The sequence below is a fragment of the Ceratotherium simum genome, chromosome 11 (genome assembly GCF_057802395.1).
Source record: "Ceratotherium simum simum isolate JZ-2026a chromosome 11, ASM5780239v1, whole genome shotgun sequence".
Lineage (NCBI taxonomy): Eukaryota > Metazoa > Chordata > Mammalia > Perissodactyla > Rhinocerotidae > Ceratotherium > Ceratotherium simum.
This window is the reverse complement of record NC_141910.1, coordinates 2,130,563-2,143,840: the sequence shown is the minus strand read 5'-3', so window position 1 is coordinate 2,143,840 and position 13,278 is coordinate 2,130,563.

Genomic DNA, 13,278 nt, shown 5'->3' with positions numbered 1-13,278 from the left:
ATAGATAACATCTCTGATGCTTGGGTCACCATGGTGACAGGTGCTTAAGTTTTTCAGGAACTGAGAGTGGACTCCTTGTCCAGTTCAGGCTGGTTAAGACCACTGACTCATCAACAGGTTTGGCTGAGCCAGTTGGATTTTGAATTGGGAGATAAGAGCTGAGTCCGCTGGTAGTGGGACAGGAGAAAAGCAAATGTGTGAAGAGTCATAGTGAAATTAATGGTGCATTACAAAGAGGGTCCTCAACGACTTAATGCAAAGTGACCCGGAGCAAATCAAAACCACACTTTACACCCTTTAGGCTGGCTATTATGAAAAAACAGAAAATGAGTGTTGATGAGGATGTGGAGAAATTGGAACCCTAGTACATTACTGGTGCAAATGTAAGATGATGCAGTTGCTGTGGAAAGCAATTTGTGCAAAACAGTTCTTCAAAAAGTGGAACATAGCATTTACTTTATGACCTAGTAATTCCACTTCTAAATGTATACCCAAGAGAATTGAAAACAGGGACCGCAACAGATACTTGTACCCCAATATTCATAACAACATCATTCACGATAGCCAAAAGGTGGAAACAACCCAAGTGTCCATCAACAGATGAATGAGTAAACAAAATGTGGTATATCTATACAATGGAATATTATTTGGCCATAAAAAAGGAATGAAATTCTGACACATGCTACAACATAGATGAACCTTGAAAACATGACACTCAATGAAATTAGCTAGACACAAAAGATCAAATATTGTATGATTCCACTTACATGAGGTACCTAGAATAGTCAAATTCATAGAGACAGAACGTAGATGAGAGTTACTAGGGGCCAGGGAGAGGGGAGAATGGGGAGTTAGTGTTTAATGGGTACAGAGTTTCTGTTTGGGATGATGAAAAATTTCTGGAGATGGATGGTGGTGATGGTTACACATCATTGTGAACGTACCTAAAACCACTGAACTGTACACTTAAAAATAGTTAAAATGGTGAATTTTATGTGATGCGTATTTTACCACAATTAAAAAAAAATTGAGAGGGAGTGGGGGGCGGGAAACAAGCCAAAGCTGGGGGTGGGGAAGGTTTTTTTTTTTGATTGTGGAAAACGTGAGACTCTGAAGTGTGGGGCTTGAGAGAACCGGCGGCTGAGACAAAGGAGATCAGTGAAGTGTGGTTACAGTTCACAGATTAAAATCTCTTTTATATCCTTTGAGAGAGGCAGGTGGAGAGCAGAATTCCGTTTAATCCCCTCTGTGGCTTTCAGGCTGCACTTCCGTGACAGGCTCTGGGGCTGAGTCCTCAGGGCCTGTGACTTTCCTCCCCGCTCCACCCCCACTTTTATTTAGTTTATCGGAGCGTAGTTTCTGGTTTGGGGTAGGACCCATGGGAAAACAAGGCAAATGCCACCTTGGGAGGCCTCATGGCAGCCTTCCTAGCACAGTTCCTTTCTTAAGGCTTCCTTCTTTCAAAAGAAGGAGTTTCTCCAGGGGGAACGAGGCGGGGCAAGGAAACTTAGAGTTTACAAAGAGCTTTCACTCTTTCATGCATTTACCAAATCACAGTCAATGATCTGGGAGTTGGGACCACAGTGGTCAGTGCCCACGTGAACTTAAAATTTCTCTGGGGCCACAGACCCGGAATCAGAGTAGTGGCATCACTCAGGCCAGGGGGGCATGGGACAGCTGGGCAGAGACTTGAGGAAGTGGGAGTTGGCCTAGTAAATGGGGGGATGGATCAGGAGAGGGGTCCAGGCAGGGGGGCCAGCTCATGCAAAGGCCTGCGAAAAGAGAGCTCGTGGGGCAGGTACAGGGACTATTCTGTCCTCATTTGCTGGAGGAACCAACTGAGGCCGCTTCACAAATAGTGAGTTCAGAATGGAGGGGACTCAGTGGGCAGCGATGCCCAGCCCCACATCTCCAGATCCCCGGTCTATTTCTGAGCAGCCAAACGGCTCCGGGCCCTGAACATCGGTGGGCACCAGGAGCATCCTCTTTTCTTCCCCGTCTCCGTAAGCTCCGCTGGCTTCTGACACTGATGGCCAATGAGAGGAGTCGGCAATGTTGACTTTGACCTTCCTCTCATCCCCTTTCCCCTTTTTCTTTACTCTGATGTTGTGTGTTGAATTGTGTCCCCTCAAAGATATGTTGAAGTCCTAACCCCTGGTATCTGTGAAGACGACCTTACTTGGAAATAGGGGCTTTGCAGGTGTAATTAAGTTAAGATGAGGTCATGCTGGATCAGGGTGGGCCCTAATCCAATGACGGGTCCTTATAAGAGGAGGGAAATGTGGACAGAGGGGGACCATCACGTGATGATGGAGGCAGAGATTGTTGTGATGAGGCCGAGGAACCCCAAGGATTGCAGCAGCGCCAGAAGCTGGCAGAGGCAGGCAAGGATTCTGCTCGAGAGCCTTCACCAGGAACACGGCTCTGAGGACACCTTGATTTCAGACTGCTGGCCTCCAGGACTGTGAGAGAACAAATGTCATTTGCTTTAAGCCACTCAGTTTGGTAATTTGAAACAGTAGCCCTAGGAAACTAACATGGTGGCCCACTACATTTTCAACCCACCCCATTGCCCCTTCTCCCAGACCAGGAGCCTGAGTCCACATTTTCCAGATCTGAATTAACAGCTGCCATGTACACGGCAGGCACGGTTGTGGTCAATGTCGCTGTGCATGTTTCCTGTGACCAAAGGGTCTGACCCCAGCGGAGGCCCTGGGGAAGATCTGGATTTTGTAACTCAATGCAGAATAGGCTCTGAGAAAGTGTCCAAAGTGGGTGACATCTGGCTTCAGTGTCAGGGAGGTCCTCTCTCAATGTCCGTCAGGTGTCCCTTCCCTCAGGGCCCCGACTAAAGCTCATTTGCTTGTCCTCCCTGCCATGATGCCCTTCCCTCTGTCTCTAACTGGACACTCCCCACAGGAAGGCAATGGGCCTGTCTTGTTCATTGCCGAGTCTCAGGACCCAGCATGGCGCTAGGGGCACAGCGGCCGCTTAACCAATTGACTGCCAATCCCTCTTTCTTCCTCGCTAATAGAACCCAAATTTTGTTCAGGTTCTGGGTGTTTGGAGAGCTGAATCTGTGCCCCAGTCCTCGGGAGACACCATGATTAGGCCAAGCCATTCCCTTTGCCAGTAATTACTTTGAGTAAGCACGTGTTCAGGTTCTAGTCCACCAGACCTGATGGAAATCTGCTGAGGGCAGCAGGGATGGGTGTACTTCCGGGAAATGCTTCCTTCATGGTTAAAAGAGATAGGGAGAAGTGTCTCTTTCTCTCTTTGGACACTCCCATGCAAAGATGGAGCAGTGGTAGCCATTCTGTCCCAAGAAGGGTAGAAACAAGGGAAGCACAGAAAAACAGCTCAGAGCCCTGACCCGGCCCAGCTGCTGATTTAATAATCCTGAACCCTTCTTGTTCTGTTTATACAATTTCTAGTCAGATGTTGTTATGTGCAGCCCAGATAATCTTAACCAAAGGCAGAAGGAAGACAGAAAGAAAGAAGGAAGGAAATGAAGAAGGAGGAAAGGAAGAGAGGGAGGGAGGGTGAGGAAAGGAGAAAGGGAGGAAGGAAGGAAGGAGGGGAGAAAGCAAGGGAGGGAAGAAGGAAGGAAGGAAGTCCATTCTTTCTATCCCTTATATGCAGATTAAGTTCCATATCCTCCCAGGAGATCTCGCAGTTTCCCCCACCGGAGTCCATTTCCCCCTCCTCTTGAACCCAGTGACCATCTGTCCCATCTGACAGCTCTCAGCACTGCCGGGCTTGCATGTCCATTTGGCTTGGAGGCCACAACTTGAGCCTCAGCCATGACCCCTCCTGGGGTCCACACACATTTGGTTCTGTCAGTGTCCTGGGATGGCATCCGGAGTAAAAGCACAGGGGCCTGGGGAGCCTCTTGGAGAACCCTCTCCCTAAGGGATGAGGGAGTCAGCCTGCCAGACTTGTCGCTCCAACAAAGCTCCAGTTCCCAGAAGAGAGGAGGGGGTCTCAGCGTGTTATGGTGTTGGTCATCTGCCAGCCCAGCCCTGCCCCTCTACTGAGGCCTGGGTTATAGGACAGGAGAGAAGAGAGAGAGCTGTCCCACTAACACCTTGTGAGAGGCTGGGTTGTAAGGATGTCACGTGCAGCATAATCCAAGAAAAGTAGAAAAAGGCACTTCTTTCAATGTTGACAGCAGGATGTGCCCATGGACTCCCAGAAATGCTCGGAGTGGAGGAGACTGTAAGGGACGAGATTCTTGCAATAGCTGCAAGGGAGGGACCCTGGGAGTTCCAGTTATTACTCTGGCATTGATTCCATTTTTAAGCCCATGTTGGGATACTCTGAAGAAATAATGTTTCCATTCATTTACTCATTTTTTATTCATTTCTTCAATTAAAAAACATGTAATTGACAATGTGTCAGGCACTATTGTAGGCACTGGAGACACAGCAGTGAACAAATCTGATACTGTTCTTGCCTTCAGGGAGCTTCCCTCTTTGGGGGTGCTGTTTAGGGAGGCAAGAGTATTATATCCAGAAGCCAGATATATTTGAGGGCAAAGGATGAGCTAAAATCAACTTGCAGGCTTTCTTAAAGCTAGCAGAAAAAGTTTAACTTTGGGGAACATTTTGGTGACTTTTGTGTTAATTAATTAATTTCTGACTGCAAAAATACCTGTATCAGGCAGTTTTATGTTATAAACAAGAGAGAAGTTAATTCAAATGGACTTATACAAGAAAGGAAATTTTTGGTGTATGTAATTGAAAAGTCCAGAAGTAGATCAAGTAGTTGTAGGTAACCCTTGATCCATAGGCTCAAGTCATGTCACCAGGGTCTGGCCTGTCCTCTGTGCCCGTCCTCTGTTTTCTGGGGTGTCTTCCTGCAGCTCCCGGCTCTTCCTCATGGCGTGAAATGAGTGCAGCTGTTTCGGATGTCACAGCTTCACCCCACACTGTCCAGGCAGAGAGTGGGACTCTGATGGTGGCTCTGGTGATGGTCAGAGGAAGCCTTTCTTCCCCGAAGCCACAGCAAACATCTCACATCTCATTGGGGTACGTATCCCTCCGTGAACCATCACTGTGCCAGGGCAATGGGACACACTGATTGGCTGACAACAGGCAGGGTCCTTTCCTGGAGACGGCTGAAATGACAGAGGGACAGGGCCCTCAAACTCTTAGTGCAGACATAGAGGGAAGGCTGTGGATACTGGGCGGAAACAGTGCTGTCTCCTGCAGGCAGTGTAAGAAATCCACATACAATAGTGGGCAACTGAGAAAGGAAAAGTCTCTTGTAATCCTAATTTCAGAGAGAGCCTCGGGTAACTTTCAGCTGCATTCTCTTCCAGGCTTTTTCCTGTGCATATCTTATCACATATGTTACATATATGTACTTTTATATGTGTAGCAGAATGGCCGCCCAAAGATGTCCCATTCCTTTCTCCACAACTATTTAGTGTGGCGAACTATCGCTCCTGTGATTAGGTTATATTATACGGTACAGTTGATGTTAAGACAGAGAGATTATCCAGTTGGGCTGAATATAATCACATGAACTCTAAAAACAGAGAACTTTCCCCGACTGGTAGCAGAAGTGGAAGTCAGGTGGTTCAAAGTGGCATTGCTGACTTTGCAGATGGAGGGACCACGAGCCAAGGGATGCAGGCAGCCTCTAGAACCTGAGAATAAGGCTGGCTGACAGCCAGCAAGGAAACAGGGACCTTAGTCCTACAACTGCATGGAACGGAATTCTGCCAATAACCTGGGTGAGCTTGGAAGTGGATTCTTCTCAGGGCTCCAGATCAGAGCCCAGGTTGGCCCACACCTTGGTTTTAGCCTTGTGACCCACCCAGACTTCTGATCTACAGAACTGTGAGATGATAAATGGGTGTTGTTTTAAGCCACTGAGTTTTTGTGATTTGTTATGCAGCAGTAGAAAACTGACAAAGTAGGGAACCATTATTTTACTAAAAAGGGATTATCCTATGCCTAATGTTTTTAACTTTTTTTCCACTTAGTTCATCTTGAACATCTTTCTAAGTTAGAAAATATAGCTTTAACTCTATTTTATGTCTGCATGATGTTTCATTCTCCGAGCTATACCATCATTTACTTAACCATTCCTCTATTGATGGATTATTTTCAAGCGTTCGGTGTTAGGAACAATGTCTCAAAGAATACCCTTCATATGTATGTTTGTGGACTTCTGTGAGTATTTTTAGGTAGCTAAATCTAAGAATTGCTGAAAGGGCCAGCACATTTAAATTTTAATGAACACTGCTAATAGCTCTCCAAGGGTGTCCTGTTGACCTTTGCTCCCATGAAGGACAGGGTGCCTTTATCCTTCCTGGAATCGTGAATCTTATTTTTAAATTGTAAAATACACATAATAAAATTTACCATCATCACCGTTTTTAAGTGTATAATTCAGTGGTATTAAGTACAATCACACTGTTGTACAACCATCACCACCATCCATCTCCAGAACTTGTTCATCTTCCCAAACTGAAACTCTGTATCCATTAAACAATAAATAACTCTCTATTACCCCCAGCCCCTGACAACTACCATTCTACGTCCTGTCTCTATGATTTTGACTATTCTAAGTACCTCATATGAGCGGAATCACATAGTATATATCTTTTTGTGTCTGGTTTATTTCACTGAGCATCATGTCCTCAAGGTTCATCTATGTTGTAGCACGTGTCAGAATTTCCTTCCTTTTTTAAGGCTGAATAATATTCCATTGTATATATATATATACAATATATATACAGTATATACATATAATATATATTGTATATTGTATATATATTGTATATGTACAGTAGTCCCCAGTTATCTGCAGTTTCGCTTTCCACAGTTTCAGTTACCTGTGGTCAACCACAATCCAAAATATGAAATGGAAAATTCTAGAAATAAACAATTCATAAGTTTTAAATTGCACACTGTTCTGAGTAGCATGATGAAATCTCAAGTTGTCCCACTCCGTCCTGCCTGGGACGTGAATCATCCCTTTGTCCAGCAGATCCACACTCTATATGCTACCCGCCCATTAGTCACTTAGTAGCCGTCTTGGTTATCAGATTGACTGTTGTGGTATCTCAGTGCTTGTGTTCAAGTCACCCTTATTTTACTTAATTATAACCCCAAAGCGCAAGAGTAGTGATGCTGACAGTTCAGATATGCCAAAGAGAAGCCATAAAGTGCTTCCTTCAATGAAAAGGTGAAAGTTCTCAACTTAATAAGGAAAGAAAAAAATCATATGCTGAGGTTGCTAAGATCTACATAACTTTTATTACAGCATATTGTTATAATTGTTCCATTTTATTATTAGTTATTGTTGTTAATCTCTACTGTGCCTAATTTATAAATTAAATTTTATCATAGGTATGTACCTACAGGAAGAAACATAGTGTATACAGGGTTTGGTACTATTCACAGTTTCAGGCATCCACTGGGGGTCTTGGAATGTATGCCCCTCAGATAAGGGGGAGACGACTGTACCACATTTTGTTTTTGAAATTGCGAATCTTTTAAATGTCCCAAATATTCCACCTGCAGGTTGTGGCTGCCATCAGTTTGGAGGGGATTTCTGTCCATTGTTAGTTTATGTTCTTCTCTGCTTTTCTGGCCCAGCCTCAGCTGCTCCGGCCCAAGGAGGTAGGTGGTCCAGAGAAGACTCTCACAGGTGCCTGGGTCCCGTTTCTGCAGGAAGAAGTGCTTCGGGCCTCTCCTCTTGGTCTCCTCCTGCAGGAAAAGTCTTCAGGTGGAGTTCCAAGGGGGTCCAGAATGGGTATGCCTGGAGTCTGTGCAAAGCTTTGAGGGAAAATATGGAGCCTGAGGAAGCCATCTTGAGAAAGGAGGTGGCTGGGAGGATTCTCAGACAGTCGGAGGAGGAGAGAAGGCCCCATGGGAGCCTTGCTGTTTGAACTGTCTCAGGCCAGGGGAGGGAGTGATGGCAGCTTCAACAAAGGGAAGAGAAGCATATTCTGACTGGAAGGGTGCCAGCTGCCATTCCTATGGGGACAAGTGGCTTTCCTGGAAAGATTGGGTCAAGTCACCGTATCTGAGGAAGCCCTGGTGGGCGTGAACAAGGGCAGCAGCCTTGCTCTCCTGAAGCTGGCTGTCTTACTGAGAAAACACAACAAACATACACCTTCAGCCACTGGGAGGCTCAATCTCAGGAAATTCAGACCACTAAACCCCTGGGCTAGTGGCTTAGGACCACAAAGCTTTGTTTCCTGCCCAACCTCCTGCACGTGGTGGGTGTTCAGAGGCTCTGCTCATCAAGGTCACCCTGAGGGGCAGGCTGACTCACAGCCACCAACTTGAACATTGTCGTTCATCCTGCCAGGGGAAAAGAGAACTCCAGAGGGTCTCACACCGGCTGACAAATGCTCCAGCCAGAAAGGGACACACTTTACTTCTGTTCACCACGCATCTTCCAGACCCGGGCAGGGCTCCACCCACACACAGGGCAGCCAGGACCTGCAATTCCGCCACTGACCAGAAGGTGGAGCCTGGGAGCGAGGCTCAGAGGCAGAGCGCTGAGCCCTGGGAACCCCACCCCTTCCTTGGCAGCTTTAATACGCAGAGCACGAGGGGTCAGTGTCCCTGCACCCCAGGTCCCACACATTGTAGATGCTGCCGTGGTCTGTTGAAGAAGGTGCTGCTTCATTGCAGCCAGATACAAAAAAAAAGCTCCTGTTATTTCTCACATCACCAAATACCTGGCTTTAAAGCGTCGTAACTGTTGTTTCTTAGTGTTTACGCTTATTGTGTGATTGTCTTCCCTCGCACTAGAAGGTAAGCTCCATGAAGGTGGTCCCGTGTTCGTTTTCACTCACTTCCTATCCTTAGTGTCAGGTGGAGCCCCTGGCATGGAATTGGCATTCATAATATTTGCTGAATGAACGGATGTGGTCTGAGGCAGGGTCCTGGGTTAGGGTGTACTTTGCTGACTGGATGGGGGAACTTGCCAGAAGGCTATCTGAGCAACTGCTAGGAGAGACCTCTTCCTAGGGGAAGAAGGAACTAGCTCAGAGCTTGAGTCTCTAGCAGAGCCTCAGCATTCCAGCCCATGCAGAGTGTGGAACAATTCTGAAAACAGCCGGGTCTGCCCCCAGCCCTGCCCTCAGGCACTCTTGTCCAAGTCCCAGGGACAGCATGTCTGTGAGCAGACACCAAAAGAGATGTTTCAGCTAAAAGCCCTGGCCTAACAAATTGAGAAGCCAGAGTGGCACGAGGGCTGTTCCTCATTTCAGGAGAGAACCTTCGGTGCTTAGGGGTCTCCAGGTGATACCGGCTCAAGACAAGGTTGACATGAGGGAAGCCACATTGTAGAAAAGAAACCCTATGTAACTTTGAATGACCTTTGACTAACTAACCCAGCTGGATCTGCACCCTCCAGGAGATCTAACTGCTGTCTTGATTTTACGACCCCTGCTTGCGCATCTACCTCCCAGCTGCAATAAGATGATACCTTTGTTCTTTTGAGTTCCTTAGGAATGTGATGACCCCCCACCCCCACCCCCAACAGAGAGTCTATGCTGATAGTCATCATCAATGAAAACTGAAAGATCTGGTGTGGCACTCCCAGTCTGTAACACCAGAGTGTCAACATTCCTAACCCCCTCCCCTATAACCCACCAGCCTATATAACTGCTGTAAGACTTTGTGCCCCTTAAGATGTTTTTTTTCAGACATGAGTCGGCCATCTTCCCCCTTGCTAGCAAGCTGTAATAAAAAAGTTGTTTTTCTCCTACCACCTTGCCTCTTGATTATTGGCATGTCTTGCGGCGGGCAAACGAACCCCCTTTTTGGGTGGTAACACAGGGGGCCCAGGGACACAGCCCAGCCCTGCACCCCTGGCAGAGATGGCCACATCCAGCAGGCTCTGGTGCCAGAGCGGAGGGCACAGCATCCATCTCCATGCAGCCTTGGGGAGAGGTGGTGCCCAGTGCTGCCACACTGCAGCTGGCCTGACTTGTAGATGAGCGAGTCACGGACATAGTTGGAGGGCAATTTGTAGGAGGTATGAATCCTGTAATGGTCCACAGGGTAAGAGACAATAAATATGAATAAATGTCACTACCTCAAATTTACTCACAGGCTGATGTGCGTGGGGTAATTTGGGTTAATAATGAAAACAAAAATCTAAAGACAAGTAGTACACCAACTTGTTGAAAATGGCTATTTCTTGATAGAATTATGTGTGATCATTACTCATTGTCTCTGTACTTTAAAAAAAATATGGGCCTGAAAAAAAAAAGAAACAAGAAAGGAAAACTTCCCTCCCTCCTCAAATATGCTGGCAACCAAGAAGCTATTAGAAAACAATTCAAGTTAGTATAGATTTTGTCCTATTTTGCTTGTGTGGTGAGGTAGGGCTGTGTGAATTAACAGTACTAAGGGAGAAGCAGGAATCCCAAAATGTGGAGGGTTGGGCTGGGGAATAAAATTCCGGAGGGGTGAGAGCAGTGTTCCCAATCCTGTTACACGAGGTGGCAGAGCAGTGGAGGTGTCAAGGATCAGGTACCAGGACACCCAGCGACAGAAGCCAACATCCAAGCGAGGCTGCAGGGGAAGCCAGAGTCATGTGGGTCATTCTGGGTTGGAGCTGGTGTGCCTGAAGGTGGGGGAGGGGGAGATGTGAGTGCTCAGAGTAGGCTGTAAGAACCCCATTTTGAAGGCCTCTAGATCCAAGTTCTCATCAATCCTAGAAGCCAGAGATGGAAGTTGCCAGTGACTTTGGAGTGTCTCAAAGGAGGGGACCCACGTAGGGGTGGTGCTGGGATAGGAGAGTTATGAAAACTTACGTGAAGGAGAGCAAAAGATGGACACAGAGAGAAAAGGTGATGTGAAAGAATTAACTTCTGAGAACAGAGACCTAAGTGAAGGCTGGGCCCCTCTTGCGGCCTGGGAACTTGAGATACTGGTCATAGGCAGTTCAGATGAAGTCTGCTAACTCCCCGAGAAGCTGCTGATCTCTCCTTTGCATCATCCTCTGAAGTGTGACTCAAAAGGTGGGGGTCATGTGGCCAGAAGTGCGCACTCAGCTCTGATCAGCAGCAACGAGGAGGGGTTCGAGAGTCAGTCGATCTGTCTTTAGTTGGCCAGAGTGGTGCATTCACGAGCTTCTGTGCAAGACACAAAGCAGGGTGTGCCTGTCATTTCTGAACCACCAGTCAATTTCCAGGGTCAGCAGGCCACCCAGGCATCACAATGGGCCCTTAGAGTCAGTCGATGCAGGAACTGTCTCTGTAACATCTATTTTAGAAGGTTTCCAGGGAGGTGCATCCAAAATAGTGAGAGAAAATTATACCATGTAAGGCTCCTTCCAGTCATCCATCCATCCATCCATCCCATGTATCATCTAGATTTCCTTCCTTCATTTCTTCCTTGCAGACCATCTCCATCCATCCATCCATCCATCCATCCGTCCCTCCATCCCATTCATCCATCATTTAGATTTCTTTCCTTCATTTCTTCCTTGCAGATCATCTCCATCCATCCATCCATCCAACCATTCCATTCCATCTATCATCTAGATTTCCTTCCTTCATTTCTTCCTTGCAGACCATCTCCATCCATCCATCTATCCATCCATCCATCCATTCATCCATCCAAAAGAACATAAGGAGGTGATGGACATGTTCACAGTGACTGCTGTGATGGTTTTTCCAGGTGTTAACATATGTCAAAACTGACCAAATTGTACACTTTAAATATATGCAGGTGAGTGTACTTTAATTACATCTCAATAAAGTTGGAAAAAAGGAAAGTAATTAGTGTGTATCAGCAGGTCAAAACTGATAACAACTCCGACATCCATCAACAAGCGAGTGGATAAATTATGGAATAGTCACACAATGGAATAGTGCTCAGCAATAGAAAGAAACAAACTCCTCATACACACAACAACATGGATGAATCTCACACATATTAATGCTGATCAAAAGAAGTCAGACACGAGAGAATCCATTCTGTATGATTCTATCTACATACATTTCAAAAGCAGAGAAAATGGAACTATAGTGCTTAAGAGTATGTGCTCAGACGGTAAAACTATAGAGAAACACAAGGACATGATTATCATTACGGTCAGGGTAGTATCACCTTAGTGGGGAGAGAGGGGAGATGGAGGGGCTTCTGGCTCGCTGGTGGGGTTCTTTGTCTTGGTGGTGGTGATGTGGATGTTTGCTTCATAATAAACAATTGAGCTGTCCATTTTGTTTTGTGCACATTTCTGAATATGTTTTACATTTCATAATTAAGAATGGAGCAATGTAGGGGCTGGCCCCGTGGCGGTTAGTGGTTAAGTTCAGCATGCTCCACTTTGGCGACCTGGGTTTGCAGGTTTGGATCCCAGGGGTGGACCTGTGACATTCATCAGTCATGCTGTGGCGGTGACCCACATACAAAATGAGGAAGATTGGCACAGATGTTAGCTCAGGGTTAATCTTCCTCAGCAAAAAATAAATAAATAAATAAATAAAAATAAAAATAAAAATGGAGCAATGTATATATACTTTGCTTGTATGGAAAGACAAAAAAAGTTTTAGCAGTAGTTTCCTCTGAAGAGAGACTATGGAATTGTGGGAAAGTGGGGGCTTATATTTGTTTTCCTTATGCTTTTCTTTTTTTCTTTTTTTTCGTGAGGAAGATCAGCCCTGAGCTAACATCCATGCTAATCCTCCTCTTTTTGCTGAGGAAGACCGCTCTGAGCTAACATCTATTGCCAATCCTCCTCCTCCTTTTTTTTTTTTTCCCCAAAGCCCCAGTAGATAGTTGTATATCGTAGTTGCACATCCTTCTAGTTGCTGTATGTGGGACACGGCCTCAGCATGGCCAGAGAAGCGGTGTGTCGGTGCGCGCCCGGGATCTGAACCTGGGCTGCCAGTAGCAGAGCGCACCCACTTAACTGCTAAGCCACGGGGCCGGTCCCCCTTATGCTTTTCATAACTAAAAAACTTTTAAAGAATTTCCTCATGCTTTTCATAAACAAAATTCAAAAATTTAAATCATAAACTCATGGAAGATAAAGCAAAGAAAGGGCTTTCCAGCTGCAGGTGCTGAGGTGGAGATTCAAGCAGAGAAGAAGAAAGAACAGGCAGGATGGCTTGGGTATGTGTGTTAGTATGTGGGTGTGGAGTGGGACATGATAGGAACATGAGGCAGAGGAGACTTCAGGGAGACGCAAAGTGTGAGAAAGACTTGTTCTGCAATTGCTGGCTTTGAAGATGGAGAAGACCATGAGCTGGGGAATGCCAGCAGCCTCTAGAAGCTGAAAATGATCCTC